The sequence below is a fragment of the Canis lupus genome, chromosome 8, assembly GCF_003254725.2.
Source record: "Canis lupus dingo isolate Sandy chromosome 8, ASM325472v2, whole genome shotgun sequence".
NCBI lineage: Eukaryota > Metazoa > Chordata > Mammalia > Carnivora > Canidae > Canis > Canis lupus.
The window spans coordinates 63,205,690-63,218,189 of NC_064250.1; the positions used below are offsets into that span (position 1 = coordinate 63,205,690).

Sequence of the window (12,500 nt, forward strand, 5' to 3'; positions counted from 1 at the left end):
GAGGGATGGATCAGGGAGGAGGGATGGGAAGAAGGATGGATAGGGAGGAAGAGTGGGAAGAGGGATGGATCAGGGAGGAGGGATGGGAAGAGGGATGGATCAGGGAAGAAGAGTGGAGGAGGGGTGGGGCAGGGAAGAGGGGTGGGAAGAGGGATGGATCAGGGAAGAAGGGTAGGAAGAGGGGTGGATCAGGGAGGAGGGATGGGGCAGGGAAGAGGGGTGGGAGGAGGGATGGATCAAGGAGGAGGAGTGGAGGAGGGGCGGGGCAGGGAGGAGGGGGTAAGGGAGGCCTTCCAACAAAGGCCATGCCTCTTGTCCTGACTCTTGGCAGATGAAGCGTATGCAGTGCCCAGGTGGGTGCCCGGCACCCAGGCAGAGGGGACCACCTGAGCCAAGGCCTGTGGCACTGAAGCCCGTGGCCAGCTTGGCCACCACGGGAGACGGAAATGGCCACAGTGCGGGCTGTGGGAGAGGGCGAGCGTGGGCTCGAGGCGTTGGCAGGGCTGGAGCAGGAGAGCTTTGTGAGTCATGCCAAGGGCTTGGACTGTATGGGGGGCAGGGGAGAGACAAGTGGAAGTGGGGGTTTGGGGTTTTGTTTTGTTTTGTTCTGCCTACAAAAGACAGACCTTTCCCGCTGGCTCATGTATCAGCCCGAGGTCAGCACACAGGCTGGCGGGCGGCTCAGTGCCCCGGCTCCCAGGTCGCCAGCTGCTCCTTAAAGCCTGTCACTGTCGGTCCGCACATTGGAGGCAGGGTTGCCATGGGTTCCAGAATTCTGTGGGCTGGGAAGACCAAGATCCAGATGCCGGCCGCCCCACATCTAGGGGGCCCCCACTTCTAGCTCGTGGAGGGGTGCTTTTTCGTTTTACCCTCACTTGGCAAGAGCAGGTCGGGGAAGCGGTGCAGAATGAGTGTCTTTCCTTTCATTTCTACAGCCCAGTACAAGGCAATGGGGGATGGGGGGGTGGGGGCTGAGAAAGGAGGGAGGGGGAGGGATGCAGGGAGTGAGAGAGGGAGAGATGGGGGGACAGGGAGCCAGCTGTCTTTGTTGGGAAATATCTGGGTACAAGTGTGGGGTGGAAGTGACTCCAGCCTTCGGACCTTCGGAGAAGGGAGGGGAGGAGGAGGAGGAGGAGGGGGAGGAGGGGGAGGAGGAGGAAGGGGACCTCTGCAGGACAGAGTGGAGAATTAGGGTGGAGGCAGGAGGGCCACAGGAACAGGTGGTGTGCAGGACCAGCCTGCACAGGTGCCCCTCCACCCGCCTGCACTTCCCAGGAGGGCCAGCTGGGCTCCCGGAGGGACGGTGCTGGGTCTGCTGGGGGCAGGGTCCAGTCAGGTGGAGATGGCAGGGGGCTTGGACGGTGGGAGAGCACGGGCCCCACAGTTGGTAGAAATCTCAGGGGAGGGTTTGGATGCAAGGGTCCCGAGCATCCCATGAGCTTGGAGCCAGTCACGGCCACGCCATGCAGCTGAGAGGCCCCGCGGACATCTGGCCACATGTGCTCGGCCTCCACTCTGCGCCTCTTGCCGGACTCTTAACAGAGCTTCTTGAGGGAGGATTGGGGCCCGTGTGTGGTATCTGTGACTCTGTCCCTGTCCCTGCCCATCTTGGCAAGGAGTGGCCTCTGAAAACATCATCAAGGGGACAAAGCCCAAGGGAGATTAAGAAACCCTAGTTGCCTTTTCTAGACTGAGCTGGCTTCCTCGGTTGCGGTCAGGTCTGCTCTGCCTCCTGTGCCCAGCTCCGTGCCCGGCAGGCTGGCAGCTCTGCCCAAGCGTCCTTGCCCTCTGGCTTTTGACTGAGTCCAGCCAGTGGGAGGCCACGTGGGCAGGACAAGAGACAGAGCGCAGGGTAATCATTTCTCCAGCCCACCCCCCGCCCCCCCGCTTGGCACCACGGTTCTGACAGGGACTCCATCCTGTCCCTGCAGGATGCGGCACCTGTCGAGCTGGACTCCGGGTGCCTTGCTCTGTCCTGGTGTCCTTGACGCTGCACACACCTCACCAGTGGATTCCTTCTCTTTACTTTTTTTTTTTTTTTTCCTTCTCTTTACTTATCTTACACTTGTGCCTGCGGAGTTTTGCAGTTGGGGTCATCAGCTTCCCTTTGAGTTTCACATAAGCAACAAATACTTTTAGCAGGAGTATGTCCTAAATGCGGCGTGGGACACACTTACGCTACACAATTCCTTGCTGTTTATCAGAAATTCGTATCGAGCTGTATGTACATCTTGTCTTTTTCTTTCCAAAAAATCCTACTTGTAGGGCCCCCTGATTGGTACACTAACATGTCCCTCAGGTCAAGGGGGCATTTCTAGCCCCCCAACTAGAGGAATAAGTGAGTCTGCACCCCTTAGACCCTACCATGCAGAGACGGGACTAGGGGCTGCTTCTTTGTCAAGTTGGGGCAGTGGGAGGCTGCCCTGGGGACCAGAATGTAGCCTAAAGATGAGATCGACCCAGACATCTCCCCACTTGCTGGCATCAGCCCCTAAAACATCCTCAGGAGCACAGAGAGGCATCCAGGTCCTTGCTCACAAGAGCAGGTCCTGGCCATTGGCAGTGACACAGACCGATTCTCAGCAACTTTGAGGTCACAGCAGAGCCCCAAGGAGGTTGGCAACCGGGACAAGGACATTTGGAGGGAGAGAAGCCGTTAGAAAGACCTGGAGTCCTCCTGCAAACTGTCGAGTGGGTTTGGAATCAGGATTTGAACGCCCTTTCTGTGATTCTGGGCCTCAGCTCCCTAGAAATTAAATTAAGGACTTGCTCATGGCCCTCAGACAGCGAAAGACAGGGTCAGGGCCCACCTCCCAGGCCTAGCCTCTCGTCCTCTGAATTAGTCAATAGTTGTTGCCGTAACATATCCCAAAACACACAAAGGCTCACACACAATAGTGTGTTCCCTGCTCTTGAAAATCCACACGCAGCCGCTACTCTTCATCGACATGCGGCTCTCTGCCCAGAGGTGGTTCAGGGACCCAGGGACCCACAGACCCGTGTCTGCAGGTGGCCCGGCCACCACGCGTCCCCGCCGCATGCGCACTGAGATGCAAGCAGAGATGGCATGAAAAGTGACACATGGAACATTCTACCCCTGGACCTGGAAGTGTCAGACACTCCTCCTCACGTGCTGTCCTCTAGCCCTCGGTCCCCGGCCTCTTGTCACTTCAGCCGGGCTGGGAAATGTTTTCTGGCTCTGTTCCCAGGAGGAAGGGGAAACAGTTTCTGTGATAGCCAGCAGCCTCGGCCCCCCACTTCCTGGCCCCGGGAAACCATACAACTGACAACACCGGGGTGGGGGGGCTGCAGGGAAGCCCCAGGAGAAGGTAGCCCCAAAGAAATGAGGCCGTGGTTCTTCCTTTGGATCCCCCTGGTGCCAAATAGGTTTCGAGTTTACACGGTGTATGTGGGGAGGGAGGGCACAAAACCTGGCCGGGGGCAGGGGGGGAAGGGGAGCAAAACAGAAAAGGAGGGTCAAGCCGTGTATGGAGTGGCCAGAGAGGGGGGCCCAAGCAGGGTACCCACCGTGTCTGCAACCTCCGCCAGTTTACAAGGGCCATTTCCACTCAAGTGGCCCCTGGACGGGGCAATGGTCAGCTCCCAACCTGCAGCCTTGTCCATCACCTGCACCCTGGTCCCCTGGCTCCCAGACGTGGTGTGGCCAAGGGGTGAGCACTTGACTCGGAGTCCACTGACCCAGGTAGGCTGCTTCCTGGCTCGTGGCCTTGGGCAAGAACGTCATCTCTTCTGAGTCCAGTCTATGTTCTGTTTTCACTTAAAGACACTCCCGGGGCACCCACTGAACATGTGGCCTTGAGTGTGCTGGACTCTGAGGACACCGCTGAGCCCCCCCACCCCACCCCCATGGCTCACAGGTACTTAACAGCTCCGTGCTGCAGCTGCTTTTTAGGAAAACAGGTGGGTGGGGTCTGAAAAGCAGATAGAACTGCTTGGAGGGCAAGTTGTGCTCCTCTGCAACAGAGCATCTCACCAGAGCCTTGCCTGCGGCTGGGACGGCGTGCATTCCAGCCAGGTCCCCGTGTTGGAGGCGCCCCAGGTTCCGCCGGGAACATGGGTGTGCTCACCGCCTCTCTGCTGAGATTCTGGCTAGGGGAGATAGCTGGGTGCCTCCGTATATTGCCTGGTGCAAAATGAAAATGCAAGCCCTGTGTTCAGAGTCATCAAGATTGCAAGGCAGCAACAGCAGAGCACGAGACTAAGCATCCCTGAGCGTGGGCTCCTGCGCGCCTGCACCTCCGTGACATGTTGCTGCAAAAAAGCATTTGTAAACTGTGAAGTTTGGGGTGGGAGAGGCTCCTGAGGGGAGCAGGAGTCTGAATGAGCACGTGGATTAGTGGCACCCGCCCTAAGTCCGAGCCCCGAGTCCTGGCCCCACTCTGGGGTCAGACTGTCCATCCTCAAAAATGGCCAGCTGGTCCTCCGACCTTGGCCAAGGCCCAGCCACCCTGTTCCCGGGTCAGAGGGGTTGGCAGCCTCAGGGCTGGGAGGCACAGGCTGTCTGAGAACTGCGGGCTGCGTTCGTGATGCCCGAGGACGCCCGGTACTGGGAAGGCCTCTCAGGGCCTGGGGACCCGCTGCCCAGCCCCGCACCAGCCCCTGCCCCGGGAAAGCGCTGCTCAAATGAGGTGCCTCTGTGCATCCAGAAGCTCCCAGGGCCCCAGCGTGCTCAGCGGGGCTCATGGATGGCCCTCCTCGGAAGCCCCCGGGATTTCATCTGGAAACGCTCTCCAGGCTTTGGGATGCCTGGAATTGGTAGGTTGAATGACGGCCTTGAAACCCACACTGACCTTCCTCCTCATGCCTGGGAGGTCCTGAATGCCCCTCAATCCAGCCTCAAATTCGTATGATGTTTCCTGTCCAGTCCAGAGGTTCCGTAGTTCAGAAGTTGGGGTTCTCGGCATCTCCCAGGGCTGAACTCAAGGCCCAGGCTCTTGTCTGGCGCGGCTGGGGAAGAACCTGCTTCCAGGGTTGTTCAGGTTGCTGGCAGAGTCGGTTCCTGGAAACCACAGGACTGAGGTCCCATCTGCTTGTCACCTGTTTGCCCGGGACTTGTCCGGGCTCCCTGGTCTTTGCTCCATGACCCCTCCATCTCAGCCAGTGAGGACCTCCCTCACTTTGAATCTGTCTCCTACGGCAAATCTCTCGGGATCTTCCTCTAGGGGCCCGAGAAGCTTTCCAGGGCTCCTGTGATTAGATGGGATCCCCCGAGGAGCCTCCCCTGTCTCAAGGGCCACCGATCATAGTCTTAGTTACGTCTGCAAAATTACGAGGGGGTACCCCATCATAGTCACAGTCCCAGCACTGGGCTGTGGGCCCAGAGCACCATCTGGTCTCCCCCTTCCCTCCCCACCTACCCCCTTTCTTCCTTGCTTTCAGGTCGTGGCACTGTCCTGGTCGCCACCTCCTCCTCTCTCGCTGCTGCTCCTGCTTGGTCTCCTGCACCATGTTCCCCTTCCTCCACCACCGTCAGCACTTTTATGAACATCAAGACTCCCTTAAAAAAAAAGATACGCCCCAGACGGGGACACTCAGTATCCCCATTCCAAGGCAGCTCGTGGCACAGAGGCTTAGGGCCTTGACTCCCAAGCTCAGCAAATGGAGTCACTGCCCTGGGGTCAGGTAACCCCCTGGGGGGACTTTGGAAAGCGCTGGGTCTTGTCCACAGGGAGGGTCAGCTCTGATGGCTGGGGGTGAAGATGGGGTGGGTGACCCAAACAGGCTGGCGCCTTTTTCCAGCTTGGCTGGAGCGCATTCAAGAGAGGGCCTGGCCTTCACCAGAAATGGCTGTGGCCCCGAGTAGCACAGAGGCCAGATGTGGGAGTGGCCAGGCCCCAGGCAGAGTGACAGTAGTGGCAGCTGGTGTTTGAGCACCTTCTACGTGCTAAGCTTGTGTGTCTACCGGCTTATTTAGTTCCCACAAGTACCTATGAGGTCGGTACCATTGGTAACCCCATTTTACAGAGGCTCAGCGAAGTTAAGGGACTTGCCCAAGGTCACGCGTAGAGCAGAGCTGGGGCCTTCCTTCAGGCTCCTGACAACCGGCTCCATCTGTCCTCCAATGTTGTTAACGTGGTTGTAAGAGCCAAGGGACTGTGTGGGGAGTGGCTGAAGCAGGACCAAAGGAAGGACGCTGTGGGGCACACATGTGTGCATCCTGCATAAGGAAGAGCGGATGTTCTGGTGGTCAGAGTGGCCCAGAGGTGGACAGGGCTACCTTGGGAGGGGATGAGCTGCTTGTCATCAGATAGATGCAAGTGAGGAGGCCACTCTCTTTTTGAGGCCCTGATAATAACAGACCCTGTACCGAGTGCCTTCCACTCAGCCATCTTCAGACCCTAATAGCTGTGTCACTTAGGTACTGCTGTCCCCACTTGCAGATGAGGAAACCAAGGCTCCAGGACATTAAGGGACTCCCTGAGGGCTCTGCAGGTGGTTAGTGGGGAGCTCTACCTATACCCACAGGTCTCCTGAGTGCCTGCCAGGTGTCCAGTACTACTCTAGAGCCTGAGGCTCCAGCGGGGACACTTTCCCACCAGTCCTAGCCCCCATGGACATCACACTCCAGGACAGACGATCCAGAGTAATGAGAACTAAAATCGAACTTACCAAGAGTGAGGGGGAGACCAGAGGTCCACCGGAGTCAGGGTTGTTCGACACAGTCAGGGAAGGTCACTGTGAGATGGTGGCACCTGAGCTAGATCTGAAAGGCAAGGAGGAGAAAGCACTCTCAAGGGCTAGGAGAACAGCGCTCTGGGCAGAGAGAACCACAGGTGCAAAGGCTCTGGGGTGAGTCCAATGTGGGAGGAATGGCCACAGGGGACCATTTAGGACCTGGTCAGCCAAGGTTTGAAGTTCATTTGTAGTTGTTGGAGGATTTTTTTTTTTTTTAAATATTTATTGGGCAGCCCTGGTGGCCCAGCGGATTAGCACCTGCCTTCAGCCCAGGGCATGATCCTGGAGACCTGGGATCGAGTCCTAGATCAGTCTCCCCCCTTGGAGCCTGCTTCTCCCTCTGCCTATGTCTCTGCCTCTCTCTGTGTCTCTCATAGCTAAATAAAAATCCTTTAAAAGAAAAAAAAAATATTTATTTTAGAGAGTGTGTGTGGGTGGGGAGAGGCACAGAGGGAGAGAGGGGAACTTAAGCAGACTCTGCTGAGCGTGGAGCCTGACGCAGGGCTTGATCCTGAGATCATGACCTGAGCCGAAACCAAGAGCCAGATGCTTAACCAACTGCACCACCCAGGTGACCCTGGAGGACTTTAAAGCAGTGGTAGCTTTAAACCAACCCGTAGCAGCTGGAGAGCCACCTGTTAAATCCTCAGGACTCTTGCAAGCAGGACCGTTAACTATTCGCAGCTTAAAATCAGCGGTGGAGGGAGTAGTTTACACCATGGAAATTGGCAAGCAAATGTCCAGCTTTGCCCCCTGGGAGGCTCAGAGTTAAACTTTTGCCTGCATAGCGCTGGTTTGGAGCAGAGAAATGGGGAGGTTAGGTTTGCCTTTGGAGGGGCGCCCTCTACTGGGTGGAGAATGGCCTGCAGGGGACGGAGCCCCGGGATGGCCTGCAAGGAAGGCCTGTGCGTCCATCCACGTTGGAGAGAGGAGAGTGTGGACCAGGGTGGGCCAGCGGATGGGTTCAAATGATTCTGGAGGCAGATCCGATAAGCCTTGCTGACAGGACCCTCATCACCGAAGCTCAGAGCAGGGAGATGGCCCGGCCAGTGGCGCTCCAGGGACGTGGAGGTGTGACTGGATCCGGGTCTGCGGGCCCCAGGCCTACTCCGTCCCCTGCGCCTCAGTGTTTCCCTGCGTTGCCATGAAGATTCTTGCTGGGGGCTGAGAGGACAAGCTAAGGACATCCCTGGCTGCCTGGCAGAGCCAGGTGCCTGAGGCCAAGCAGCCCCTCCCCACACCTCTTCTCGGGAGGGCGGTTCCTCCAAGATGCTGCAGGTGGGAGTGAGGGGAGCCGGGTGTCAGCATCACAGACATTGGAAGGTCCAGCCTCCCCTGGGTACCCAGGGGCCACGGCCAGGGTCTGCGTCCTCCCTCCTCAGAGGGCCCAGCCTTCAGAGAGCTGCCCCAGAGACGGTGTCAGGGGGGTCCCAGGACCTGCTGGGGGTGACCGACCCGCTCAGGGACCTGGGTTCTGCCCTGGTGCCGGGCAAGCAGGAGGGCGGAAGCCGGGCTGGGGGCCTCAGAGGAGGAGCCGTCATAGCACTGCTTCCTGGGCCCTGGGCTACTCTGGTTTTTTCTCTCCTCAGTACCTCGGGTGGGAGGCCGGGGATAGGAATACATCTCGGAGACCCTGTCTCAGTAGGGGAGTGGGACACTGAGCAGAGCCAGGTCTTAGCAAAATTCAGGCAAAACCAATAGGCCACGCTTGTCTTCCTTGCTCCACCCCTACAGCCACGCAGGTTCACGCACACTCCACAGCTTCCCTGAAGCCACTTTGCCAGCCAACCCCGGCCCCAAGGCTCTTAGAAAAGACTCCTGTGCTAGGGGGTCGCCACCATTGTCACAACCTGGAGGCAGTGAGAAGGGAAGGACAGGAGCCAAACTAAGGCTGATTGAACACCTACTATGTGCTGTGCAGGCACTGTGCTGCTTGCTGTTCTCAGAGTTACGGTCATAGAAAAATTTCCCCTCACCTCCTACCCCTAAAATAAGCCCTAAAAATCTTATCTATACCCTCCTAGACTTTCTTCCATGCACACACACATAGGTTGTTTTGACAAAAATGAGATGATGCCAACTGTTCGATGTAGATGATGTCATTTCATTCTAGGTACTATAATTATCTCCACTTTACATTTATTTTTTTTAAAGATTGTATTTATTTATTTATTCATGAGAGACAGAGAGAGAGAGAGGCAGAGACACAGGCAGAGGGAGAAGCAGGCTCCATGCAGGGAGCCCGATGTGGGACTCGATCCCAGGTCTCCAGGATCACGCCCTGGGCCGAAGGTGGTGCTAAACTGCTGAGCCACCCGGGCTGCCCTTATTTATTTGTTTATTTTTAAAGATTTTATTTATTTATTTTGAGAGTGAGGGCACAACGGTGGAGGAGGGGAGAGTCAAGGAAGAGAGAGAGAGAGAATCTCAAGCAGACTCCATGCTAAGCGTGGAGCCCAAGGTGGGGCTCAATCTCAGGACCCTGAGATCATGATCTGAGCTGAAATCAAGAGTCAGATGCTCAACCCCAAGGCGACTCTGCACTTTACATTTAAACCAGAGGCTCCGAGAGGTTGTGTGCTTTTCCTAAGGCCACACAGGTGGTAGCCCTGCTTGGCTGCACAGCCTCAGTCTGCATCCTGAGCATCACCCATGCACGGCTGGGCAAGGGCTGGTCTTGTCCCTACTGGGGGCATTTGGGGCTATAGGGCAGGCAGGGTTGGAATTCTGGGCGGGAGGCCTGATCTGGCCATCCCTTTGGCTGCCCTGGGAGACTCAAGCCCTGGGGTCAAATTCCAGCCGCAGGAGTCCTTGTTAAGGCCTTAAAAATGGGGTTCTATTGCCATTTAACTGTGGTTCTGCCCATAATGCGCACCCCCAGTCCCAAGGTCGTCAGCTATCTGTACAGACAGCCTTGTCTTGGATTTTCCTCCCTACAGCACAGGGGAGAGAGGAGGTGTGTGTGGGGGGTCCCTGCCTTTCTCCACCTTGATCCTCTTTTCTGGTTTAAAGTTCCTTGCAGCACCATGAATCTGCCCCTAATCAGGGAACAGTGGGGTCTGCAGCCTGTGGGTGAGCGTAGAGGTGGGGAGGAGAAGAGGAAGAGCCAGAGCCCAGCAGAGGCTGAGGCAGGCTGGGGGTGGAGTTAACTAACAGGTGCTGGAATCTCGAGACATGAGTTCAAATTGTCGCCGAGCGCCTACGCACGGGCTGCGCTCAGAAGAGCCCACCCCTGGTTTTGTGTTCCACCGCTGCTGTCTTGAAATTCTTACTTTTTTAAAATAAGGAGCCCGTCCCTTTCAGGTCGCACTAGGCTCCATGAATCATGTAGCCAGCCCTGCCACCAGGTATTAGCCATGAGCCTGGGCAAGTTCCTTTGCCTCAGAGACCTCAGTGTTGGCCTCTGCAAAATGGAGCCATGCTGCTAGTGCCTTGGATGATCTTTTTTTTTTTTTTTTTTTTTTTTTTTTTTAGATTTTATTTACTTATTCATGAGGGACACAGAGAGAGAGGCAGAGACACAGGCAGAGGGAGAAGCAGGCTCCATGCAGGGAGCCCGATGTGGGACTCGATCCCAGGACCCTAGGATCACGATCCGAGCCCAAGGCAGATGCTCAACCACTAAGCCACCCAGGTGCCCCCTTGGAGGATCTTTCTGAGAAGTGAGAGGCTCCCAGCAAAGCACCAGGCAGCGGTAAATCCATGATAGTTTTCACTCCCTGGTCATCATGGCAGAGTTGCTCTTTGGGGCCTGACAGGGAGAGAGGTTTCCAGAGCCCCGGCAGTCTGTCTCCCAGCCTCGTGTGGGTGTGGGACATTTGAGGCCAAAAATAAAATCCTTACGGGAAGCAAATTGTTCCATCAAACCCACAACCCCCTGCCTGTGGCCATCTTTGGTCAAGTAGTTTAGAGCCTTAAGTGAGCGGTCCTAAGGGTTTCTGAGCTGGGGGAGAGATGAGGTGGCCAGGCAGCTCCTGCATCTGCTTAGGGCCAGGGGAGGGCAATTGTCACCCTCACAAGTGAAGGCATGGCGCCCAGAGAGAGTTAATGGGGTCCCGTCCCTCTGGGAGCAGCCCCCCTCGCCCCATGTCCTGGCTTGGGGGATCCCCACTGGATCGGTATCCAAGTCCCAGCAACCCAACCTCCCAGACTCTCTGGAGTCCTGCCTTCCTAGCTCAGCAATTTCCCAACAGCGAGGTGGTGGGCAGGTGTCTCTTGGGCCTCAGTTTCCCCACTGTGAAAGAACAGCTCAGGCCTCGTGCCATGCCACATGACATTAGGCCCTGCACGGAAAGCCTTAGGAGTGTCCTGACAGATGTTAGTCTCACCTCCACTGAGCCCGGAGTTGCCTCCAGAACGCCCATCTGACCGTGCCCCTCCTTCCTTCAGCTGTTTGTCGTCTTCAGGATAAAGTCCAAGCTCCCTGGGCTTCCCTGAGCCTCTGTGAGCCAAGCACCTGCTCAGCACCCATTTCCCAGCCTCCCGCCATCCACCGCCTGGGGTTTGCTCTGGGCAACTTCCAGCCCCCAGGGCAGCACCTAAGATGTGACTGTCGGTCAAGCCAGGGGGCGGGCACATGACCAGGCTCAGCCAACTGGCTGCCTTCTTTAAGGCCCGGATTCTTGGGGGTAGGGAAGCTGGTTCTGCTGACTCTCCGGGCAAGCCCAGACCCCAGACCTCTGTGCCTATGACCAGGATTTCCCCTGCGTGAAGCCAAGGCCAGAACCAGGCCCCGCTCACCTTCGTCTCTCCGTTGATGCTCATCAGAAGTTTGAGAGGCTCTAGAACCATGGACAACAGACAGACACAGCTCCCTTGAGACCTGCTCGGGGACTCCTGGGCCGGCGGGGCCTGTGTGCCGCTGCATCGGCCCCAATCCCTGCCCCTACCCGGTGCCCTTTCACCTATGACCCCAGCCCCTGTCCAGACTCCTCCCTCCTCCTTTGCCCTCACCCTGGTCCCTCTCTGCCCCAGCCTTCTTCCCAGTGAAACCCCTGCCTCAAGCAATGACTCCCCAGGCTGCCCTCTGTAGGGCCCTGACTGAATGGGGGCCTTTCTGGGGGGGGAGCCTGGACAGCTTATAGTTGGGGCATCAGGGGGTGGGCAGCTCCCCCAAATGCCACAGACCCAGCAGGGGATGGGGCCGAGCCATAAGGCAAGGGCAGGTCCCAAGTTGAGGACCTGAAGCTTCCTTCACCTTGCTCTGCCCCCTGCCCTGGGCCGGATATGGTTCTAGCCATGGGCTGAGCTGAGCCTTTATGGGTTGCTGGGTGTCCTAGCTGGGGAAGGGCATGCGCTGCAGCCACCCACAATCAGGTAGAAGGAGGCAAAAGGGACAGTCCTGGGACATGCCAGTGGGATGTGGGCAGCCCACACAGTGGGGACCTCTACCAGGGCACCTGGGTGGCTCAGTTGGTCAAGTGTCTGCTTTTGATTCAGGTCAGGATCCTGGGGTCCTGGGATCAAGTCCCCTGTTAGGCTCCCAGCTCATCAGGGAGTTCACTTCTCCCTCTCCCTCTGCCCCCACACCCCACTCAAGTGCTCCCCCCCTCAAATGAATAAATAAAATCTTAAAAAAAAAGCTCCCTACCTTGCCTATAGTTGACCAGCCTGAAAGAAAGGTCAAAAATAGCCTGAGTCTCCCCTAGGGTCATTGATGCCTTTGCCCCTTGTCCTTGGGAACTGAACCAGGGAGGCCAGGGATAGGCCACAGAGAGGTGGCCCTCCACCCGCAGACAGATCCTGTAATGGACACGTCACAAGGACGGAGGCCAGGATTATGAGGTCACAGCCCAGGGGTAGCT

General features: G+C 57.2%; 1 long non-coding RNA gene across 7 annotated transcripts; it reads right to left on the reverse strand.

Annotated features, from left to right (window-relative positions):
* Nucleotides 1–2,021: 2,021 nt before the first annotated feature.
* LOC112658014 (uncharacterized) lies at nucleotides 2,022–12,455 on the reverse strand. 7 transcript variants are annotated; one of them, XR_007412524.1, is made up of 8 exons: nucleotides 12,287–12,455; nucleotides 11,437–11,477; nucleotides 11,025–11,137; nucleotides 9,969–10,447; nucleotides 6,631–6,724; nucleotides 5,379–5,518; nucleotides 4,812–5,020; nucleotides 2,022–4,272 (listed from the first exon to the last, which is right to left on the reverse strand). It is a non-coding gene; the product is annotated as an uncharacterized LOC112658014 (long non-coding RNA). The 7 variants fall into 7 exon arrangements; XR_003135437.3 differs by lacking the exon at nucleotides 9,969–10,447 and adding an exon at nucleotides 5,949–6,178 and having other exon boundaries at nucleotides 12,287–12,449; XR_003135439.3 differs by lacking the exon at nucleotides 9,969–10,447 and having other exon boundaries at nucleotides 12,287–12,442.
* Between the last annotated feature and the right edge of the window lie 45 nt (nucleotides 12,456–12,500).